Source organism: Astatotilapia calliptera, chromosome 4 (assembly GCF_964374335.1).
Source record: "Astatotilapia calliptera chromosome 4, fAstCal68.1, whole genome shotgun sequence".
NCBI classification, from domain to species: domain Eukaryota; kingdom Metazoa; phylum Chordata; class Actinopteri; order Cichliformes; family Cichlidae; genus Astatotilapia; species Astatotilapia calliptera.
This window is the reverse complement of record NC_137425.1, coordinates 24,816,126-24,836,097: the sequence shown is the minus strand read 5'-3', so window position 1 is coordinate 24,836,097 and position 19,972 is coordinate 24,816,126.

Below are 19,972 nucleotides of genomic sequence, written 5' to 3'. Positions count from 1 at the left end.
AAGGAAGAATCACATGCATTGTCACAAAGGAAAGAAGGATGGAAGGAAGGATCACAAGCATTGTCACAAAGGAAAGAAGGATGGAAGGAAGGATCACAAGCATTGTCACAAAGGAGAGAAGGATGGAAGGAAGGATCACATGCATTGTCACAAAGGAAAGAAGGATGGAAGGAAGGATGACATGCAATGTCACAAAGGAAAGAAGGATGGAAGGAAGGAAAGATCACAAGCTTTGTCACAAGTGCAATACTTTAATTTTCTGCTGCTCATTCCTGTGCAATATCCCATCTGCCCTCCCGTCATATTTCTTTTCAAGATTTTCTTATTTAATCACTAATGTACATATATTTATATTTATAGATACATATATATTCAGTCATCTTTTCTCTTTTACCATGTCTCTCTAATATTTTGCTCCTTACTATTTTTCTATTTTCTTTATTATTTTATTTTATTTTAATATATTTTCTCCTACTGTGCATGCTGCTGAGTGACTGCTGCTCGTCAAACACATTTAATTGCAATGTTGACCCTGTGCTAACTTGCATATGACAAATAAATCTGAAAACTGAAACTAAACTAAGGAAAGAAGGATGGAAGGAAAGATCACAAGCTTTGTCACAAAGGAAAGAACGATGGAAGGCAGGATGACATGCAATGTCACAAAGGAAAGAAGGATGGAAGGAAGAATCACATGCATTGTCACAAAGGAAAGAAGGATGGAAGGAAGGATCACATGCATTGTCACAAAGGAAAGAACGATGGAAGGCAGGATGACATGCAATGTCACAAAGGAAAGAAGGATGGAAGGAAGAATCACATGCATTGTCACAAAGGAAAGAAGGATGGAAGGAAGGATCACATGCTTTGTCACAAAGGAAAGAACGATGGAAGGCAGGATGACATGCAATGTCACAAAGGAAAGAAGGATGGAAGGAAGAATCACATGCATTGTCACAAAGGAAAGAAGGATGGAAGGAAGGATCACAAGCATTGTCACAAAGGAAAGAAGGATGGAAGGAAGGATCACATGCATTGTCACAAAGGAAAGAAGGATGGAAGGAAGGATCACTTGCATTGTCACAAAGGAAAGAAGGATGGAAGGAAGGATGACATGCAATGTCACAAAGGAAAGAAGGATGGAAGGAAGGAAAGATCACAAGCTTTGTCACAAGTGCAATACTTTAATTTTCTGCTGCTCATTCCTGTGCAATATCCCATCTGCCCTCCCGTCATATTTCTTTTCAAGATTTTCTTATTTAATCACTAATGTACATATATTTATATTTATAGATACATATATATTCAGTCATCTTTTCTCTTTTACCATGTCTCTCTAATATTTTGCTCCTTACTATTTTTCTATTTTCTTTATTATTTTATTTTATTTTAATATATTTTCTCCTACTGTGCATGCTGCTGAGTGACTGCTGCTCGTCAAACACATTTAATTGCAATGTTGACCCTGTGCTAACTTGCATATGACAAATAAATCTGAAAACTGAAACTAAACTAAGGAAAGAAGGATGGAAGGAAAGATCACAAGCTTTGTCACAAAGGAAAGAACGATGGAAGGCAGGATGACATGCAATGTCACAAAGGAAAGAAGGATGGAAGGAAGAATCACATGCATTGTCACAAAGGAAAGAAGGATGGAAGGAAGGATCACATGCATTGTCACAAAGGAAAGAACGATGGAAGGCAGGATGACATGCAATGTCACAAAGGAAAGAAGGATGGAAGGAAGAATCACATGCATTGTCACAAAGGAAAGAAGGATGGAAGGAAGGATCACAAGCATTGTCACAAAGGAAAGAAGGATGGAAGGAAGGATCACATGCATTGTCACAAAGGAAAGAACGATGGAAGGCAGGATGACATGCAATGTCACAAAGGAAAGAAGGATGGAAGGAAGAATCACATGCATTGTCACAAAGGAAAGAAGGATGGAAGGAAGGATCACATGCATTGTCACAAAGGAAAGAAGGATGAAAGGAAGGATCACAAGCATTGTCAAAAAGGAAAGAAGGATGGAAGGAAGGATCACATGCATTGTCACAAAGGAAAGAACGATGGAAGGCAGGATGACATGCAATGTCACAAAGGAAAGAAGGATGGAAGGAAGGATCACATGCTTTGTCACAAAGGAAAGAACGATGGAAGGCAGGATGACATGCAATGTCACAAAGGAAAGAAGGATGGAAGGAAGAATCACATGCATTGTCACAAAGGAAAGAAGGATGGAAGGAAGGATCACATGCTTTGTCACAAAGGAAAGAACGATGGAAGGCAGGATGACATGCAATGTCACAAAGGAAAGAAGGATGGAAGGAAGAATCACATGCATTGTCACAAAGGAAAGAAGGATGGAAGGAAGGATCACAAGCATTGTCACAAAGGAAAGAAGGATGGAAGGAAGGATCACAAGCATTGTCACAAAGGAAAGAAGGATGGAAGGAAGGATCACATGCATTGTCACAAAGGAAAGAAGGATGGAAGGAAGGATGACATGCAATGTCACAAAGGAAAGAAGGATGGAAGGAAGGAAAGATCACAAGCTTTGTCACAAGTGCAATACTTTAATTTTCTGCTGCTCATTCCTGTGCAATATCCCATCTGCCCTCCCGTCATATTTCTTTTCAAGATTTTCTTATTTAATCACTAATGTACATATATTTATATTTATAGATACATATATATTCAGTCATCTTTTCTCTTTTACCATGTCTCTCTAATATTTTGCTCCTTACTATTTTTCTATTTTCTTTATTATTTTATTTTATTTTAATATATTTTCTCCTACTGTGCATGCTGCTGAGTGACTGCTGCTCGTCAAACACATTTAATTGCAATGTTGACCCTGTGCTAACTTGCATATGACAAATAAATCTGAAAACTGAAACTAAACTAAGGAAAGAAGGATGGAAGGAAAGATCACAAGCTTTGTCACAAAGGAAAGAACGATGGAAGGCAGGATGACATGCAATGTCACAAAGGAAAGAAGGATGGAAGGAAGGATGACATGCAATGTCACAAAGGAAAGAAGGATGGAAGGAAGAATCACATGCATTGTCACAAAGGAAAGAAGGATGGAAGGAAGGATCACATGCATTGTCACAAAGGAAAGAACGATGGAAGGCAGGATGACATGCAATGTCACAAAGGAAAGAAGGATGGAAGGAAGAATCACATGCATTGTCACAAAGGAAAGAAGGATGGAAGGAAGGATCACAAGCATTGTCACAAAGGAAAGAAGGATGGAAGGAAGGATCACATGCATTGTCACAAAGGAAAGAAGGATGGAAGGAAGGATCACTTGCATTGTCACAAAGGAAAGAAGGATGGAAGGAAGGATGACATGCAATGTCACAAAGGAAAGAAGGATGGAAGGAAGGAAAGATCACAAGCTTTGTCACAAGTGCAATACTTTAATTTTCTGCTGCTCATTCCTGTGCAATATCCCATCTGCCCTCCCGTCATATTTCTTTTCAAGATTTTCTTATTTAATCACTAATGTACATATATTTATATTTATAGATACATATATATTCAGTCATCTTTTCTCTTTTACCATGTCTCTCTAATATTTTGCTCCTTACTATTTTTCTATTTTCTTTATTATTTTATTTTATTTTAATATATTTTCTCCTACTGTGCATGCTGCTGAGTGACTGCTGCTCGTCAAACACATTTAATTGCAATGTTGACCCTGTGCTAACTTGCATATGACAAATAAATCTGAAAACTGAAACTAAACTAAGGAAAGAAGGATGGAAGGAAAGATCACAAGCTTTGTCACAAAGGAAAGAACGATGGAAGGCAGGATGACATGCAATGTCACAAAGGAAAGAAGGATGGAAGGAAGAATCACATGCATTGTCACAAAGGAAAGAAGGATGGAAGGAAGGATCACATGCATTGTCACAAAGGAAAGAACGATGGAAGGCAGGATGACATGCAATGTCACAAAGGAAAGAAGGATGGAAGGAAGAATCACATGCATTGTCACAAAGGAAAGAAGGATGGAAGGAAGGATCACATGCTTTGTCACAAAGGAAAGAACGATGGAAGGCAGGATGACATGCAATGTCACAAAGGAAAGAAGGATGGAAGGAAGAATCACATGCATTGTCACAAAGGAAAGAAGGATGGAAGGAAGGATCACAAGCATTGTCACAAAGGAAAGAAGGATGGAAGGAAGGATCACATGCATTGTCACAAAGGAAAGAAGGATGGAAGGAAGGATCACTTGCATTGTCACAAAGGAAAGAAGGATGGAAGGAAGGATGACATGCAATGTCACAAAGGAAAGAAGGATGGAAGGAAGGAAAGATCACAAGCTTTGTCACAAGTGCAATACTTTAATTTTCTGCTGCTCATTCCTGTGCAATATCCCATCTGCCCTCCCGTCATATTTCTTTTCAAGATTTTCTTATTTAATCACTAATGTACATATATTTATATTTATAGATACATATATATTCAGTCATCTTTTCTCTTTTACCATGTCTCTCTAATATTTTGCTCCTTACTATTTTTCTATTTTCTTTATTATTTTATTTTATTTTAATATATTTTCTCCTACTGTGCATGCTGCTGAGTGACTGCTGCTCGTCAAACACATTTAATTGCAATGTTGACCCTGTGCTAACTTGCATATGACAAATAAATCTGAAAACTGAAACTAAACTAAGGAAAGAAGGATGGAAGGAAAGATCACAAGCTTTGTCACAAAGGAAAGAACGATGGAAGGCAGGATGACATGCAATGTCACAAAGGAAAGAAGGATGGAAGGAAGAATCACATGCATTGTCACAAAGGAAAGAAGGATGGAAGGAAGGATCACATGCATTGTCACAAAGGAAAGAACGATGGAAGGCAGGATGACATGCAATGTCACAAAGGAAAGAAGGATGGAAGGAAGAATCACATGCATTGTCACAAAGGAAAGAAGGATGGAAGGAAGGATCACAAGCATTGTCACAAAGGAAAGAAGGATGGAAGGAAGGATCACATGCATTGTCACAAAGGAAAGAACGATGGAAGGCAGGATGACATGCAATGTCACAAAGGAAAGAAGGATGGAAGGAAGAATCACATGCATTGTCACAAAGGAAAGAAGGATGGAAGGAAGGATCACATGCATTGTCACAAAGGAAAGAAGGATGAAAGGAAGGATCACAAGCATTGTCAAAAAGGAAAGAAGGATGGAAGGAAGGATCACATGCATTGTCACAAAGGAAAGAACGATGGAAGGCAGGATGACATGCAATGTCACAAAGGAAAGAAGGATGGAAGGAAGGATCACATGCTTTGTCACAAAGGAAAGAACGATGGAAGGCAGGATGACATGCAATGTCACAAAGGAAAGAAGGATGGAAGGAAGAATCACATGCATTGTCACAAAGGAAAGAAGGATGGAAGGAAGGATCACATGCTTTGTCACAAAGGAAAGAACGATGGAAGGCAGGATGACATGCAATGTCACAAAGGAAAGAAGGATGGAAGGAAGAATCACATGCAATGTCACAAAGGAAAGAAGGATGGAAGGAAGGATCACAAGCATTGTCACAAAGGAAAGAAGGATGGAAGGAAGGATCACAAGCATTGTCACAAAGGAAAGAAGGATGGAAGGAAGGATCACATGCATTGTCACAAAGGAAAGAAGGATGGAAGGAAGGATGACATGCAATGTCACAAAGGAAAGAAGGATGGAAGGAAGGAAAGATCACAAGCTTTGTCACAAGTGCAATACTTTAATTTTCTGCTGCTCATTCCTGTGCAATATCCCATCTGCCCTCCCGTCATATTTCTTTTCAAGATTTTCTTATTTAATCACTAATGTACATATATTTATATTTATAGATACATATATATTCAGTCATCTTTTCTCTTTTACCATGTCTCTCTAATATTTTGCTCCTTACTATTTTTCTATTTTCTTTATTATTTTATTTTATTTTAATATATTTTCTCCTACTGTGCATGCTGCTGAGTGACTGCTGCTCGTCAAACACATTTAATTGCAATGTTGACCCTGTGCTAACTTGCATATGACAAATAAATCTGAAAACTGAATCTAAACTAAGGAAAGAAGGATGGAAGGAAAGATCACAAGCTTTGTCACAAAGGAAAGAACGATGGAAGGCAGGATGACATGCAATGTCACAAAGGAAAGAAGGATGGAAGGAAGGATGACATGCAATGTCACAAAGGAAAGAAGGATGGAAGGAAGAATCACATGCATTGTCACAAAGGAAAGAAGGATGGAAGGAAGGATCACATGCATTGTCACAAAGGAAAGAACGATGGAAGGCAGGATGACATGCAATGTCACAAAGGAAAGAAGGATGGAAGGAAGAATCACATGCATTGTCACAAAGGAAAGAAGGATGGAAGGAAGGATCACAAGCATTGTCACAAAGGAAAGAAGGATGGAAGGAAGGATCACAAGCTTTGTCACAAAGGAAAGAAGGATGGAAGGAAGGATCACAAGCTTTTTTCACAAAGGAAAGAAGGATGGAAGGAAGGATCACATGCATTGTCACAAAGGAAAGAAGGATGGAAGGAAGGATCACATGCATTGTCACAAAGGAAAGAAGGAAGGATCACATGCATTGTCACAAAGGAAAGAAGGATGGAAGGAAGAATCACATGCATTGTCACAAAGGAAAGAAGGATGGAAGGAAGGATCACAAGCATTGTCACAAAGGAAAGAAGGATGGAAGGAAGGATCACAAGCTTTGTCACAAAGGAAAGAAGGATGGAAGGAAGGATCACAAGCTTTTTTCACAAAGGAAAGAAGGATGGAAGGAAGGATCACATGCATTGTCACAAAGGAAAGAAGGATGGAAGGAAGGATCACATGCATTGTCACAAAGGAAAGAAGGAAGGATCACATGCATTGTCACAAAGGAAAGAAGGATGGAAGGAAGGATGACATGCAATGTCACAAAGGAAAGAAGGATGGAAGGAAGGAAAGATCACAAGCTTTGTCACAAGTGCAATACTTTAATTTTCTGCTGCTCATTCCTGTGCAATATCCCATCTGCCCTCCCGTCATATTTCTTTTCAAGATTTTCTTATTTAATCACTAATGTACATATATTTATATTTATAGATACATATATATTCAGTCATCTTTTCTCTTTTACCATGTCTCTCTAATATTTTGCTCCTTACTATTTTTCTATTTTCTTTATTATTTTATTTTATTTTAATATATTTTCTCCTACTGTGCATGCTGCTGAGTGACTGCTGCTCGTCAAACACATTTAATTGCAATGTTGACCCTGTGCTAACTTGCATATGACAAATAAATCTGAAAACTGAAACTAAACTAAGGAAAGAAGGATGGAAGGAAAGATCACAAGCTTTGTCACAAAGGAAAGAAGGATGGAAGGAAGGATCACAAGCATTGTCACAAAGGAAAGAAGGATGGAAGGAAGGATCACATGCATTGTCACAAAGGAAAGAACGATGGAAGGAAGAATCACATGCATTGTCACAAAGGAAAGAAGGATGGAAGGATGGATCACAAGCTTTGTCACAAAGGAAAGAAGGATGGAAGGAAGGATCACAAGCTTTTTTCACAAAGGAAAGAAGGATGGAAGGAAGGATCACATGCATTGTCACAAAGGAAAGAAGGATGGAAGGAAGGATCACATGCATTGTCACAAAGGAAAGAAGGAAGGATCACATGCATTGTCACAAAGGAAAGAAGGATGGAAGGAAGAATCACATGCATTGTCACAAAGGAAAGAAGGATGGAAGGAAGGATCACAAGCATTGTCACAAAGGAAAGAAGGATGGAAGGAAGGATCACATGCATTGTCACAAAGGAAAGAAGGATGGAAGGAAGGATCACAAGCATTGTCACAAAGGAAAGAAGGATGGAAGGAAGGATCACATGCATTGTCACAAAGGAAAGAAGGATGGAAGGAAGGATCACATGCTTTGTCACAAAGGAAAGAACGATGGAAGGCAGGATGACATGCAATGTCACAAAGGAAAGAAGGATGGAAGGAAGAATCACATGCATTGTCACAAAGGAAAGAAGGATGGAAGGAAGGATCATTTGCATTGTCACAAAGGAAAGAAGGATGGAAGGAAGGATGACATGCAATGTCACAAAGGAAAGAAGGATGGAAGGAAGGATCACTTGCATTGTCACAAAGGAAAGAAGGATGGAAGGAAGGATCACAAGCATTGTCACAAAGGAAAGAAGGATGGAAGGAAGGATCACAAGCATTGTCACAAAGGAAAGAAGGATGGATGGAAGGATCACATGCATTGTCACAAAGGAAAGAAGGATGGAAGGAAGGATGACATGCAATGTCACAAAGGAAAGAAGGATGGAAGGAAGGAAAGATCACAAGCTTTGTCACAAGTGCAATACTTTAATTTTCTGCTGCTCATTCCTGTGCAATATCCCATCTGCCCTCCCGTCATATTTCTTTTCAAGATTTTCTTATTTAATCACTAATGTACATATATTTATATTTATAGATACATATATATTCAGTCATCTTTTCTCTTTTACCATGTCTCTCTAATATTTTGCTCCTTACTATTTTTCTATTTTCTTTATTATTTTATTTTATTTTAATATATTTTCTCCTACTGTGCATGCTGCTGAGTGACTGCTGCTCGTCAAACACATTTAATTGCAATGTTGACCCTGTGCTAACTTGCATATGACAAATAAATCTGAAAACTGAAACTAAACTAAGGAAAGAAGGATGGAAGGAAAGATCACAAGCTTTGTCACAAAGGAAAGAACGATGGAAGGCAGGATGACATGCAATGTCACAAAGGAAAGAAGGATGGAAGGAAGAATCACATGCATTGTCACAAAGGAAAGAAGGATGGAAGGAAGGATCACATGCATTGTCACAAAGGAAAGAACGATGGAAGGCAGGATGACATGCAATGTCACAAAGGAAAGAAGGATGGAAGGAAGAATCACATGCATTGTCACAAAGGAAAGAAGGATGGAAGGAAGGATCACATGCTTTGTCACAAAGGAAAGAACGATGGAAGGCAGGATGACATGCAATGTCACAAAGGAAAGAAGGATGGAAGGAAGAATCACATGCATTGTCACAAAGGAAAGAAGGATGGAAGGAAGGATCACAAGCATTGTCACAAAGGAAAGAAGGATGGAAGGAAGGATCACATGCATTGTCACAAAGGAAAGAAGGATGGAAGGAAGGATCACTTGCATTGTCACAAAGGAAAGAACGATGGAAGGCAGGATGACATGCAATGTCACAAAGGAAAGAAGGATGGAAGGAAGAATCACATGCATTGTCACAAAGGAAAGAAGGATCGAAGGAAGGATCACAAGCTTTGTCACAAAGGAAAGAAGGATGGAAGGAAGGATGACATGCATTGTCACAAAGGAAAGAAGGATGGAAGGAAGGATCACAAGCTTTGTCACAAAGGAAAGAAGGATGGAAGGAAGGAAAGATCACAAGCTTTGTCACAAGTGCAATACTTTAATTTTCTGCTGCTCATTCCTGTGCAATATCCCATCTGCCCTCCCGTCATATTTCTTTTCAAGATTTTCTTATGTAATCACTAATGTACATATATTTATATTTATAGATACATATATATTCAGTCATCTTTTCTCTTTTACCATGTCTCTCTAATATTTTGCTCCTTACTATTTTTCTATTTTCTTTATTGTTTTATTTTATTTTAATATATTTTCTCCTACTGTGCATGCTGTTGAGTGACTGCTGCTCGTCAAACACATTTAATTGCAATGTTGACCCTGTGCTAACTTGCATATGACAAATAAATCTGAAAACTGAAACTAAACTAAGGAAAGAAGGATAGAAGGAAAGATCACAAGCTTTGTCACAAAGGAAAGAAGGATGGAAGGAAGGATCACAAGCATTGTCACAAAGGAAAGAAGGATGGAAGGAAGGATCACATGCATTGTCACAAAGGAAAGAACAATGGAAGGCAGGATGACATGCAATGTCACAAAGGAAAGAAGGATGGAAGGAAGAATCACATGCATTGTCACAAAGGAAAGAAGGATGGAAGGAAGGATCACATGCATTGTCACAAAGGAAAGAACGATGGAAGGCAGGATGACATGCAATGTCACAAAGGAAAGAAGGATGGAAGGAAGAATCACATGCATTGTCACAAAGGAAAGAAGGATGGAAGGAAGGATCACAAGCATTGTCACAAAGGAAAGAAGGATGGAAGGAAGGATCACATGCATTGTCACAAAGGAAAGAACGATGGAAGGCAGGATGACATGCAATGTCACAAAGGAAAGAAGGATGGAAGGAAGAATCACATGCATTGTCACAAAGGAAAGAAGGATGGAAGGAAGGATCACATGCTTTGTCACAAAGGAAAGAACGATGGAAGGCAGGATGACATGCAATGTCACAAAGGAAAGAAGGATGGAAGGAAGAATCACATGCATTGTCACAAAGGAAAGAAGGATGGAAGGAAGGATCACAAGCATTGTCACAAAGGAAAGAAGGATGGAAGGAAGGATCACATGCATTGTCACAAAGGAAAGAAGGATGGAAGGAAGGATCACTTGCATTGTCACAAAGGAAAGAAGGATGGAAGGAAGGATGACATGCAATGTCACAAAGGAAAGAAGGATGGAAGGAAGGAAAGATCACAAGCTTTGTCACAAGTGCAATACTTTAATTTTCTGCTGCTCATTCCTGTGCAATATCCCATCTGCCCTCCCGTCATATTTCTTTTCAAGATTTTCTTATTTAATCACTAATGTACATATATTTATATTTATAGATACATATATATTCAGTCATCTTTTCTCTTTTACCATGTCTCTCTAATATTTTGCACCTTACTATTTTTCTATTTTCTTTATTATTTTATTTTATTTTAATATATTTTCTCCTACTGTGCATGCTGCTGAGTGACTGCTGCTCGTCAAACACATTTAATTGCAATGTTGACCCAGTGCTAACTTGCATATGACAAATAAATCTGAAAACTGAAACTAAACTAAGGAAAGAAGGATGGAAGGAAAGATCACAAGCTTTGTCACAAAGGAAAGAACGATGGAAGGCAGGATGACATGCAATGTCACAAAGGAAAGAAGGATGGAAGGAAGAATCACATGCATTGTCACAAAGGAAAGAAGGATGGAAGGAAGGATCACATGCATTGTCACAAAGGAAAGAACGATGGAAGGCAGGATGACATGCAATGTCACAAAGGAAAGAAGGATGGAAGGAAGAATCACATGCATTGTCACAAAGGAAAGAAGGATGGAAGGAAGGATCACATGCTTTGTCACAATGGAAAGAACGATGGAAGGCAGGATGACATGCAATGTCACAAAGGAAAGAAGGATGGAAGGAAGAATCACATGCATTGTCACAAAGGAAAGAAGGATGGAAGGAAGGATCACAAGCATTGTCACAAAGGAAAGAAGGATGGAAGGAAGGATCACATGCATTGTCACAAAGGAAAGAAGGATGGAAGGAAGGATCACATGCTTTGTCACAAAGGAAAGAACGATGGAAGGCAGGATGACATGCAATGTCACAAAGGAAAGAAGGATGGAAGGAAGAATCACATGCATTGTCACAAAGGAAAGAAGGATGGAAGGAAGGATCACATGCTTTGTCACAAAGGAAAGAACGATGGAAGGCAGGATGACATGCAATGTCACAAAGGAAAGAAGGATGGAAGGAAGAATCACATGCATTGTCACAAAGGAAAGAAGGATGGAAGGAAGGATCACATGCTTTGTCACAAAGGAAAGAACGATGGAAGGCAGGATGACATGCAATGTCACAAAGGAAAGAAGGATGGAAGGAAGAATCACATGCATTGTCACAAAGGAAAGAAGGATGGAAGGAAGGATCACAAGCATTGTCACAAAGGAAAGAAGGATGGAAGGAAGGATCACAAGCATTGTCACAAAGGAAAGAAGGATGGAAGGCAGGATGACATGCAATGTCACAAAGGAAAGAAGGATGGAAGGAAGAATCACATGCATTGTCACAAAGGAAAGAAGGATGGAAGGAAGGATCACATGCTTTGTCACAAAGGAAAGAACGATGGAAGGCAGGATGACATGCAATGTCACAAAGGAAAGAAGGATGGAAGGCAGAATCACATGCATTGTCACAAAGGAAAGAAGGATGGAAGGAAGGATCACAAGCATTGTCACAAAGGAAAGAAGGATGGAAGGAAGGATCACAAGCATTGTCACAAAGGAAAGAACGATGGAAGGCAGGATGACATGCAATGTCACAAAGGAAAGAAGGATGGAAGGAAGAATCACATGCATTGTCACAAAGGAAAGAAGGATGGAAGGAAGGATCACATGCATTGTCACAAAGGAAAGAAGGATGGAAGGAAGGATCACAAGCATTGTCACAAAGGAAAGAAGGATGGAAGGAAGGATCACATGCATTGTCACAAAGGAAAGAACGATGGAAGGAAGAATCACATGCATTGTCACAAAGGAAAGAAGGATGGAAGGATGGATCACAAGCTTTGTCACAAAGGAAAGAAGGATGGAAGGAAGGATCACAAGCTTTTTTCACAAAGGAAAGAAGGATGGAAGGAAGGATCACATGCATTGTCACAAAGGAAAGAAGGATGGAAGGAAGGATCACATGCATTGTCACAAAGGAAAGAAGGAAGGATCACATGCATTGTCACAAAGGAAAGAAGGATGGAAGGAAGAATCACATGCATTGTCACAAAGGAAAGAAGGATGGAAGGAAGGATCACAAGCATTGTCACAAAGGAAAGAAGGATGGAAGGAAGGATCACATGCATTGTCACAAAGGAAAGAAGGATGGAAGGAAGGATCACAAGCATTGTCACAAAGGAAAGAAGGATGGAAGGAAGGATCACATGCATTGTCACAAAGGAAAGAAGGATGGAAGGAAGGATCACATGCTTTGTCACAAAGGAAAGAACGATGGAAGGCAGGATGACATGCAATGTCACAAAGGAAAGAAGGATGGAAGGAAGAATCACATGCATTGTCACAAAGGAAAGAAGGATGGAAGGAAGGATCACATGCTTTGTCACAAAGGAAAGAACGATGGAAGGCAGGATGACATGCAATGTCACAAAGGAAAGAAGGATGGAAGGAAGAATCACATGCATTGTCACAAAGGAAAGAAGGATGGAAGGAAGGATCACAAGCATTGTCACAAAGGAAAGAAGGATGGAAGGAAGGATCACAAGCATTGTCACAAAGGAAAGAAGGATGGAAGGAAGGATCACATGCATTGTCACAAAGGAAAGAAGGATGGAAGGAAGGATGACATGCAATGTCACAAAGGAAAGAAGGATGGAAGGAAGGAAAGATCACAAGCTTTGTCACAAGTGCAATACTTTAATTTTCTGCTGCTCATTCCTGTGCAATATCCCATCTGCCCTCCCGTCATATTTCTTTTCAAGATTTTCTTATTTAATCACTAATGTACATATATTTATATTTATAGATACATATATATTCAGTCATCTTTTCTCTTTTACCATGTCTCTCTAATATTTTGCTCCTTACTATTTTTCTATTTTCTTTATTATTTTATTTTATTTTAATATATTTTCTCCTACTGTGCATGCTGCTGAGTGACTGCTGCTCGTCAAACACATTTAATTGCAATGTTGACCCTGTGCTAACTTGCATATGACAAATAAATCTGAAAACTGAAACTAAACTAAGGAAAGAAGGATGGAAGGAAAGATCACAAGCTTTGTCACAAAGGAAAGAACGATGGAAGGCAGGATGACATGCAATGTCACAAAGGAAAGAAGGATGGAAGGAAGAATCACATGCATTGTCACAAAGGAAAGAAGGATGGAAGGAAGGATCACATGCATTGTCACAAAGGAAAGAACGATGGAAGGCAGGATGACATGCAATGTCACAAAGGAAAGAAGGATGGAAGGAAGAATCACATGCATTGTCACAAAGGAAAGAAGGATGGAAGGAAGGATCACATGCTTTGTCACAAAGGAAAGAACGATGGAAGGCAGGATGACATGCAATGTCACAAAGGAAAGAAGGATGGAAGGAAGAATCACATGCATTGTCACAAAGGAAAGAAGGATGGAAGGAAGGATCACAAGCATTGTCACAAAGGAAAGAAGGATGGAAGGAAGGATCACATGCATTGTCACAAAGGAAAGAAGGATGGAAGGAAGGATCACTTGCATTGTCACAAAGGAAAGAAGGATGGAAGGAAGGATGACATGCAATGTCACAAAGGAAAGAAGGATGGAAGGAAGGAAAGATCACAAGCTTTGTCACAAGTGCAATACTTTAATTTTCTGCTGCTCATTCCTGTGCAATATCCCATCTGCCCTCCCGTCATATTTCTTTTCAAGATTTTCTTATTTAATCACTAATGTACATATATTTATATTTATAGATACATATATATTCAGTCATCTTTTCTCTTTTACCATGTCTCTCTAATATTTTGCTCCTTACTATTTTTCTATTTTCTTTATTATTTTATTTTATTTTAATATATTTTCTCCTACTGTGCATGCTGCTGAGTGACTGCTGCTCGTCAAACACATTTAATTGCAATGTTGACCCTGTGCTAACTTGCATATGACAAATAAATCTGAAAACTGAAACTAAACTAAGGAAAGAAGGATGGAAGGAAAGATCACAAGCTTTGTCACAAAGGAAAGAACGATGGAAGGCAGGATGACATGCAATGTCACAAAGGAAAGAAGGATGGAAGGATGGATCACAAGCTTTGTCACAAAGGAAAGAAGGATGGAAGGAAGGATCACAAGCTTTTTTCACAAAGGAAAGAAGGATGGAAGGAAGGATCACATGCATTGTCACAAAGGAAAGAAGGATGGAAGGAAGGATCACATGCATTGTCACAAAGGAAAGAAGGAAGGATCACATGCATTGTCACAAAGGAAAGAAGGATGGAAGGAAGAATCAGATGCATTGTCACAAAGGAAAGAAGGATGGAAGGAAGGATCACAAGCATTGTCACAAAGGAAAGAAGGATGGAAGGAAGGATCACGAGCTTTGTCACAAAGGAAAGAAGGATGGAAGGAAGGATCACAAGCTTTTTTCACAAAGGAAAGAAGGATGGAAGGAAGGATCACATGCATTGTCACAAAGGAAAGAAGGATGGAAGGAAGGATCACATGCATTGTCACAAAGGAAAGAAGGAAGGATCACATGCATTGTCACAAAGGAAAGAAGGATGGAAGGAAGGATGACATGCAATGTCACAAAGGAAAGAAGGATGGAAGGAAGGAAAGATCACAAGCTTTGTCACAAGTGCAATACTTTAATTTTCTGCTGCTCATTCCTGTGCAATATCCCATCTGCCCTCCCGTCATATTTCTTTTCAAGATTTTCTTATTTAATCACTAATGTACATATATTTATATTTATAGATACATATATATTCAGTCATCTTTTCTCTTTTACCATGTCTCTCTAATATTTTGCTCCTTACTATTTTTCTATTTTCTTTATTATTTTATTTTATTTTAATATATTTTCTCCTACTGTGCATGCTGCTGAGTGACTGCTGCTCGTCAAACACATTTAATTGCAATGTTGACCCTGTGCTAACTTGCATATGACAAATAAATCTGAAAACTGAAACTAAACTAAGGAAAGAAGGATGGAAGGAAAGATCACAAGCTTTGTCACAAAGGAAAGAACGATGGAAGGCAGGATGACATGCAATGTCACAAAGGAAAGAAGGATGGAAGGATGGATCACAAGCTTTGTCACAAAGGAAAGAAGGATGGAAGGAAGGATCACAAGCTTTTTTCACAAAGGAAAGAAGGATGGAAGGAAGGATCACATGCATTGTCACAAAGGAAAGAAGGATGGAAGGAAGGATCACATGCATTGTCACAAAGAAAGAAGGAAGGATCACATGCATTGTCACAAAGGAAAGAAGGATGGAAGGAAGAATCACATGCATTGTCACAAAGGAAAGAAGGATGGAAGGAAGGATCACAAGCATTGTCACAAAGGAAAGAAGGATGGAAGGAAGGATCACAAGCTTTGTCACAAAGGAAAGAAGGATGGAAGGAATGATCACAAGCTTTTTTCACAAAGGAAAGAAGGATGGAAGGAAGGATCACATGCATTGTCACAAAGGAAAGAAGGATGGAAGGAAGGATCACATGCATTGTCACAAAGGAAAGAAGGAAGGATCACATGCATTGTCACAAAGGAAAGAAGGATGGAAGGAAGAATCACATGCATTGTCACAAAGGAAAGAAGGATGGAAGGAAGGATCACAAGCATTGTCACAAAGGAAAGAAGGATGGAAGGAAGGATCACATGCATTGTCACAAAGGAAAGAAGGATGGAAGGAAGGATGACATGCAATGTCACAAAGGAAAGAAGGATGGAAGGAAGGAAAGATCACAAGCTTTGTCACAAGTGCAATACTTTAATTTTCTGCTGCTCATTCCTGTGCAATATCCCATCTGCCCTCCCGTCATATTTCTTTTCAAGATTTTCTTATTTAATCACTAATGTACATATATTTATATTTATAGATACATATATATTCAGTCATCTTTTCTCTTTTACCATGTCTCTCTAATATTTTGCTCCTTACTATTTTTCTATTTTCTTTATTATTTTATTTTATTTTAATATATTTTCTCCTACTGTGCATGCTGCTGAGTGACTGCTGCTCGTCAAACACATTTAATTGCAATGTTGACCCTGTGCTAACTTGCATATGACAAATAAATCTGAAAACTGAAACTAAACTAAGGAAAGAAGGATGGAAGGAAAGATCACAAGCTTTGTCACAAAGGAAAGAACGATGGAAGGCAGGATGACATGCAATGTCACAAAGGAAAGAAGGATGGAAGGATGGATCACAAGCTTTGTCACAAAGGAAAGAAGGATGGAAGGAAGGATCACAAGCTTTTTTCACAAAGGAAAGAAGGATGGAAGGAAGGATCACATGCATTGTCACAAAGGAAAGAAGGATGGAAGGAAGGATCACATGCATTGTCACAAAGGAAAGAAGGAAGGATCACATGCATTGTCACAAAGGAAAGAAGGATGGAAGGAAGAATCACATGCATTGTCACAAAGGAAAGAAGGATGGAAGGAAGGATCACAAGCATTGTCACAAAGGAAAGAAGGATGGAAGGAAGGATCACAAGCTTTGTCACAAAGGAAAGAAGGATGGAAGGAATGATCACAAGCTTTTTTCACAAAGGAAAGAAGGATGGAAGGAAGGATCACATGCATTGTCACAAAGGAAAGAAGGATGGAAGGAAGGATCACATGCATTGTCACAAAGGAAAGAAGGAAGGATCACATGCATTGTCACAAAGGAAAGAAGGATGGAAGGAAGAATCACATGCATTGTCACAAAGGAAAGAAGGATGGAAGGAAGGATCACAAGCATTGTCACAAAGGAAAGAAGGATGGAAGGAAGGATCACATGCATTGTCACAAAGGAAAGAAGGATGGAAGGAAGGATGACATGCAATGTCACAAAGGAAAGAAGGATGGAAGGAAGGAAAGATCACAAGCTTTGTCACAAGTGCAATACTTTAATTTTCTGCTGCTCATTCCTGTGCAATATCCCGTCTGCCCTCCCGTCATATTTCTTTTCAAGATTTTCTTATTTAATCACTAATGTACATATATTTATATTTATAGATACATATATATTCAGTCATCTTTTCTCTTTTACCATGTCTCTCTAATATTTTGCTCCTTACTATTTTTCTATTTTCTTTATTATTTTATTTTATTTTAATATATTTTCTCCTACTGTGCATGCTGCTGAGTGACTGCTGCTCGTCAAACACATTTAATTGCAATGTTGACCCTGTGCTAACTTGCATATGACAAATAAATCTGAAAACTGAAACTAAACTAAGGAAAGAAGGATGGAAGGAAAGATCACAAGCTTTGTCACAAAGGAAAGAAGGATGGAAGGAAGGATCACAAGCATTGTCACAAAGGAAAGAAGGATGGAAGGAAGGATCACATGCATTGTCACAAAGGAAAGAACGATGGAAGGAAGAATCACATGCATTGTCACAAAGGAAAGAAGGATGGAAGGATGGATCACAAGCTTTGTCACAAAGGAAAGAAGGATGGAAGGAAGGATCACAAGCTTTTTTCACAAAGGAAAGAAGGATGGAAGGAAGGATCACATGCATTGTCACAAAGGAAAGAAGGATGGAAGGAAGGATCACATGCATTGTCACAAAGGAAAGAAGGAAGGATCACATGCATTGTCACAAAGGAAAGAAGGATGGAAGGAAGAATCACATGCATTGTCACAAAGGAAAGAAGGATGGAAGGAAGGATCACAAGCATTGTCACAAAGGAAAGAAGGATGGAAGGAAGGATCACATGCATTGTCACAAAGGAAAGAAGGATGGAAGGAAGGATCACAAGCATTGTCACAAAGGAAAGAAGGATGGAAGGAAGGATCACATGCATTGTCACAAAGGAAAGAAGGATGGAAGGAAGGATCACATGCTTTGTCACAAAGGAAAGAACGATGGAAGGCAGGATGACATGCAATGTCACAAAGGAAAGAAGGATGGAAGGAAGAATCACATGCATTGTCACAAAGGAAAGAAGGATGGAAGGAAGGATCACATGCTTTGTCACAAAGGAAAGAACGATGGAAGGCAGGATGACATGCAATGTCACAAAGGAAAGAAGGATGGAAGGAAGAATCACATGCATTGTCACAAAGGAAAGAAGGATGGAAGGAAGGATCACATGCTTTGTCACAAAGGAAAGAACGATGGAAGGAAGGATCACATGCATTGTCACAAAGGAAAGAAGGATGGAAGGCAGGATGACATGCAATGTCACAAAGGAAAGAAGGATGGAAGGAAGAATCACATGCATTGTCACAAAGGAAAGAAGGATGGAAGGAAGGATCACAAGCATTGTCACAAAGGAAAGAAGGATGGAAGGAAGGATCACAAGCATTGTCACAAAGGAAAGAAGGATGGAAGGAAGGATCACATGCATTGTCACAAAGGAAAGAAGGATGGAAGGAAGGATGACATGCAATGTCACAAAGGAAAGAAGGATGGAAGGAAGGAAAGATCACAAGCTTTGTCACAAGTGCAATACTTTAATTTTGTGCTGCTCATTCCTGTGCAATATCCCATCTGCCCTCCCGTCATATTTCTTTTCAAGATTTTCTTATTTAATCACTAATGTACATATATTTATATTTATAGATACATATATATTCAGTCATCTTTTCTCTTTTACCATGTCTCTCTAATATTTTGCTCCTTACTATTTTTCTATTTTCTTTATTATTTTATTTTATTTTAATATATTTTCTCCTACTGTGCATGCTGCTGAGTGACTGCTGCTCGTCAAACACATTTAATTGCAATGTTGACCCTGTGCTAACTTGCATATGACAAATAAATCTGAAAACTGAAACTAAACTAAGGAAAGAAGGATGGAAGGAAAGATCACAAGCTTTGTCACAAAGGAAAGAACGATGGAAGGCAGGATGACATGCAATGTCACAAAGGAAAGAAGGATGGAAGGAAGAATCACATGCATTGTCACAAAGGAAAGAAGGATGGAAGGAAGGATCACATGCATTGTCACAAAGGAAAGAAGGATGGAAGGAAGGATCACATGCATTGTCACAAAGGAAAGAAGGATGGAAGGAAGGATTACAAGCTTTGTCACAAAGGAAAGAAGGATGGAAGGAAGGAAAGATCACATGCTTTGTCACAAGTGCAATACTTTAATTTTCTGCTGCTCATTCCTGTGCAATATCCCATCTGCCCTCCCGTCATATTTCTTTTCAAGATTTTCTTATTTAATCACTAATGTACATATATTTATATTTATAGATACATATATATTCAGTCAACTTTTCTCTTTTACAATGTCTCTCTAATATTTTGCTCCTTACTATTTTTCTATTTTCTTTATTGTTTTATTTTATTTTAA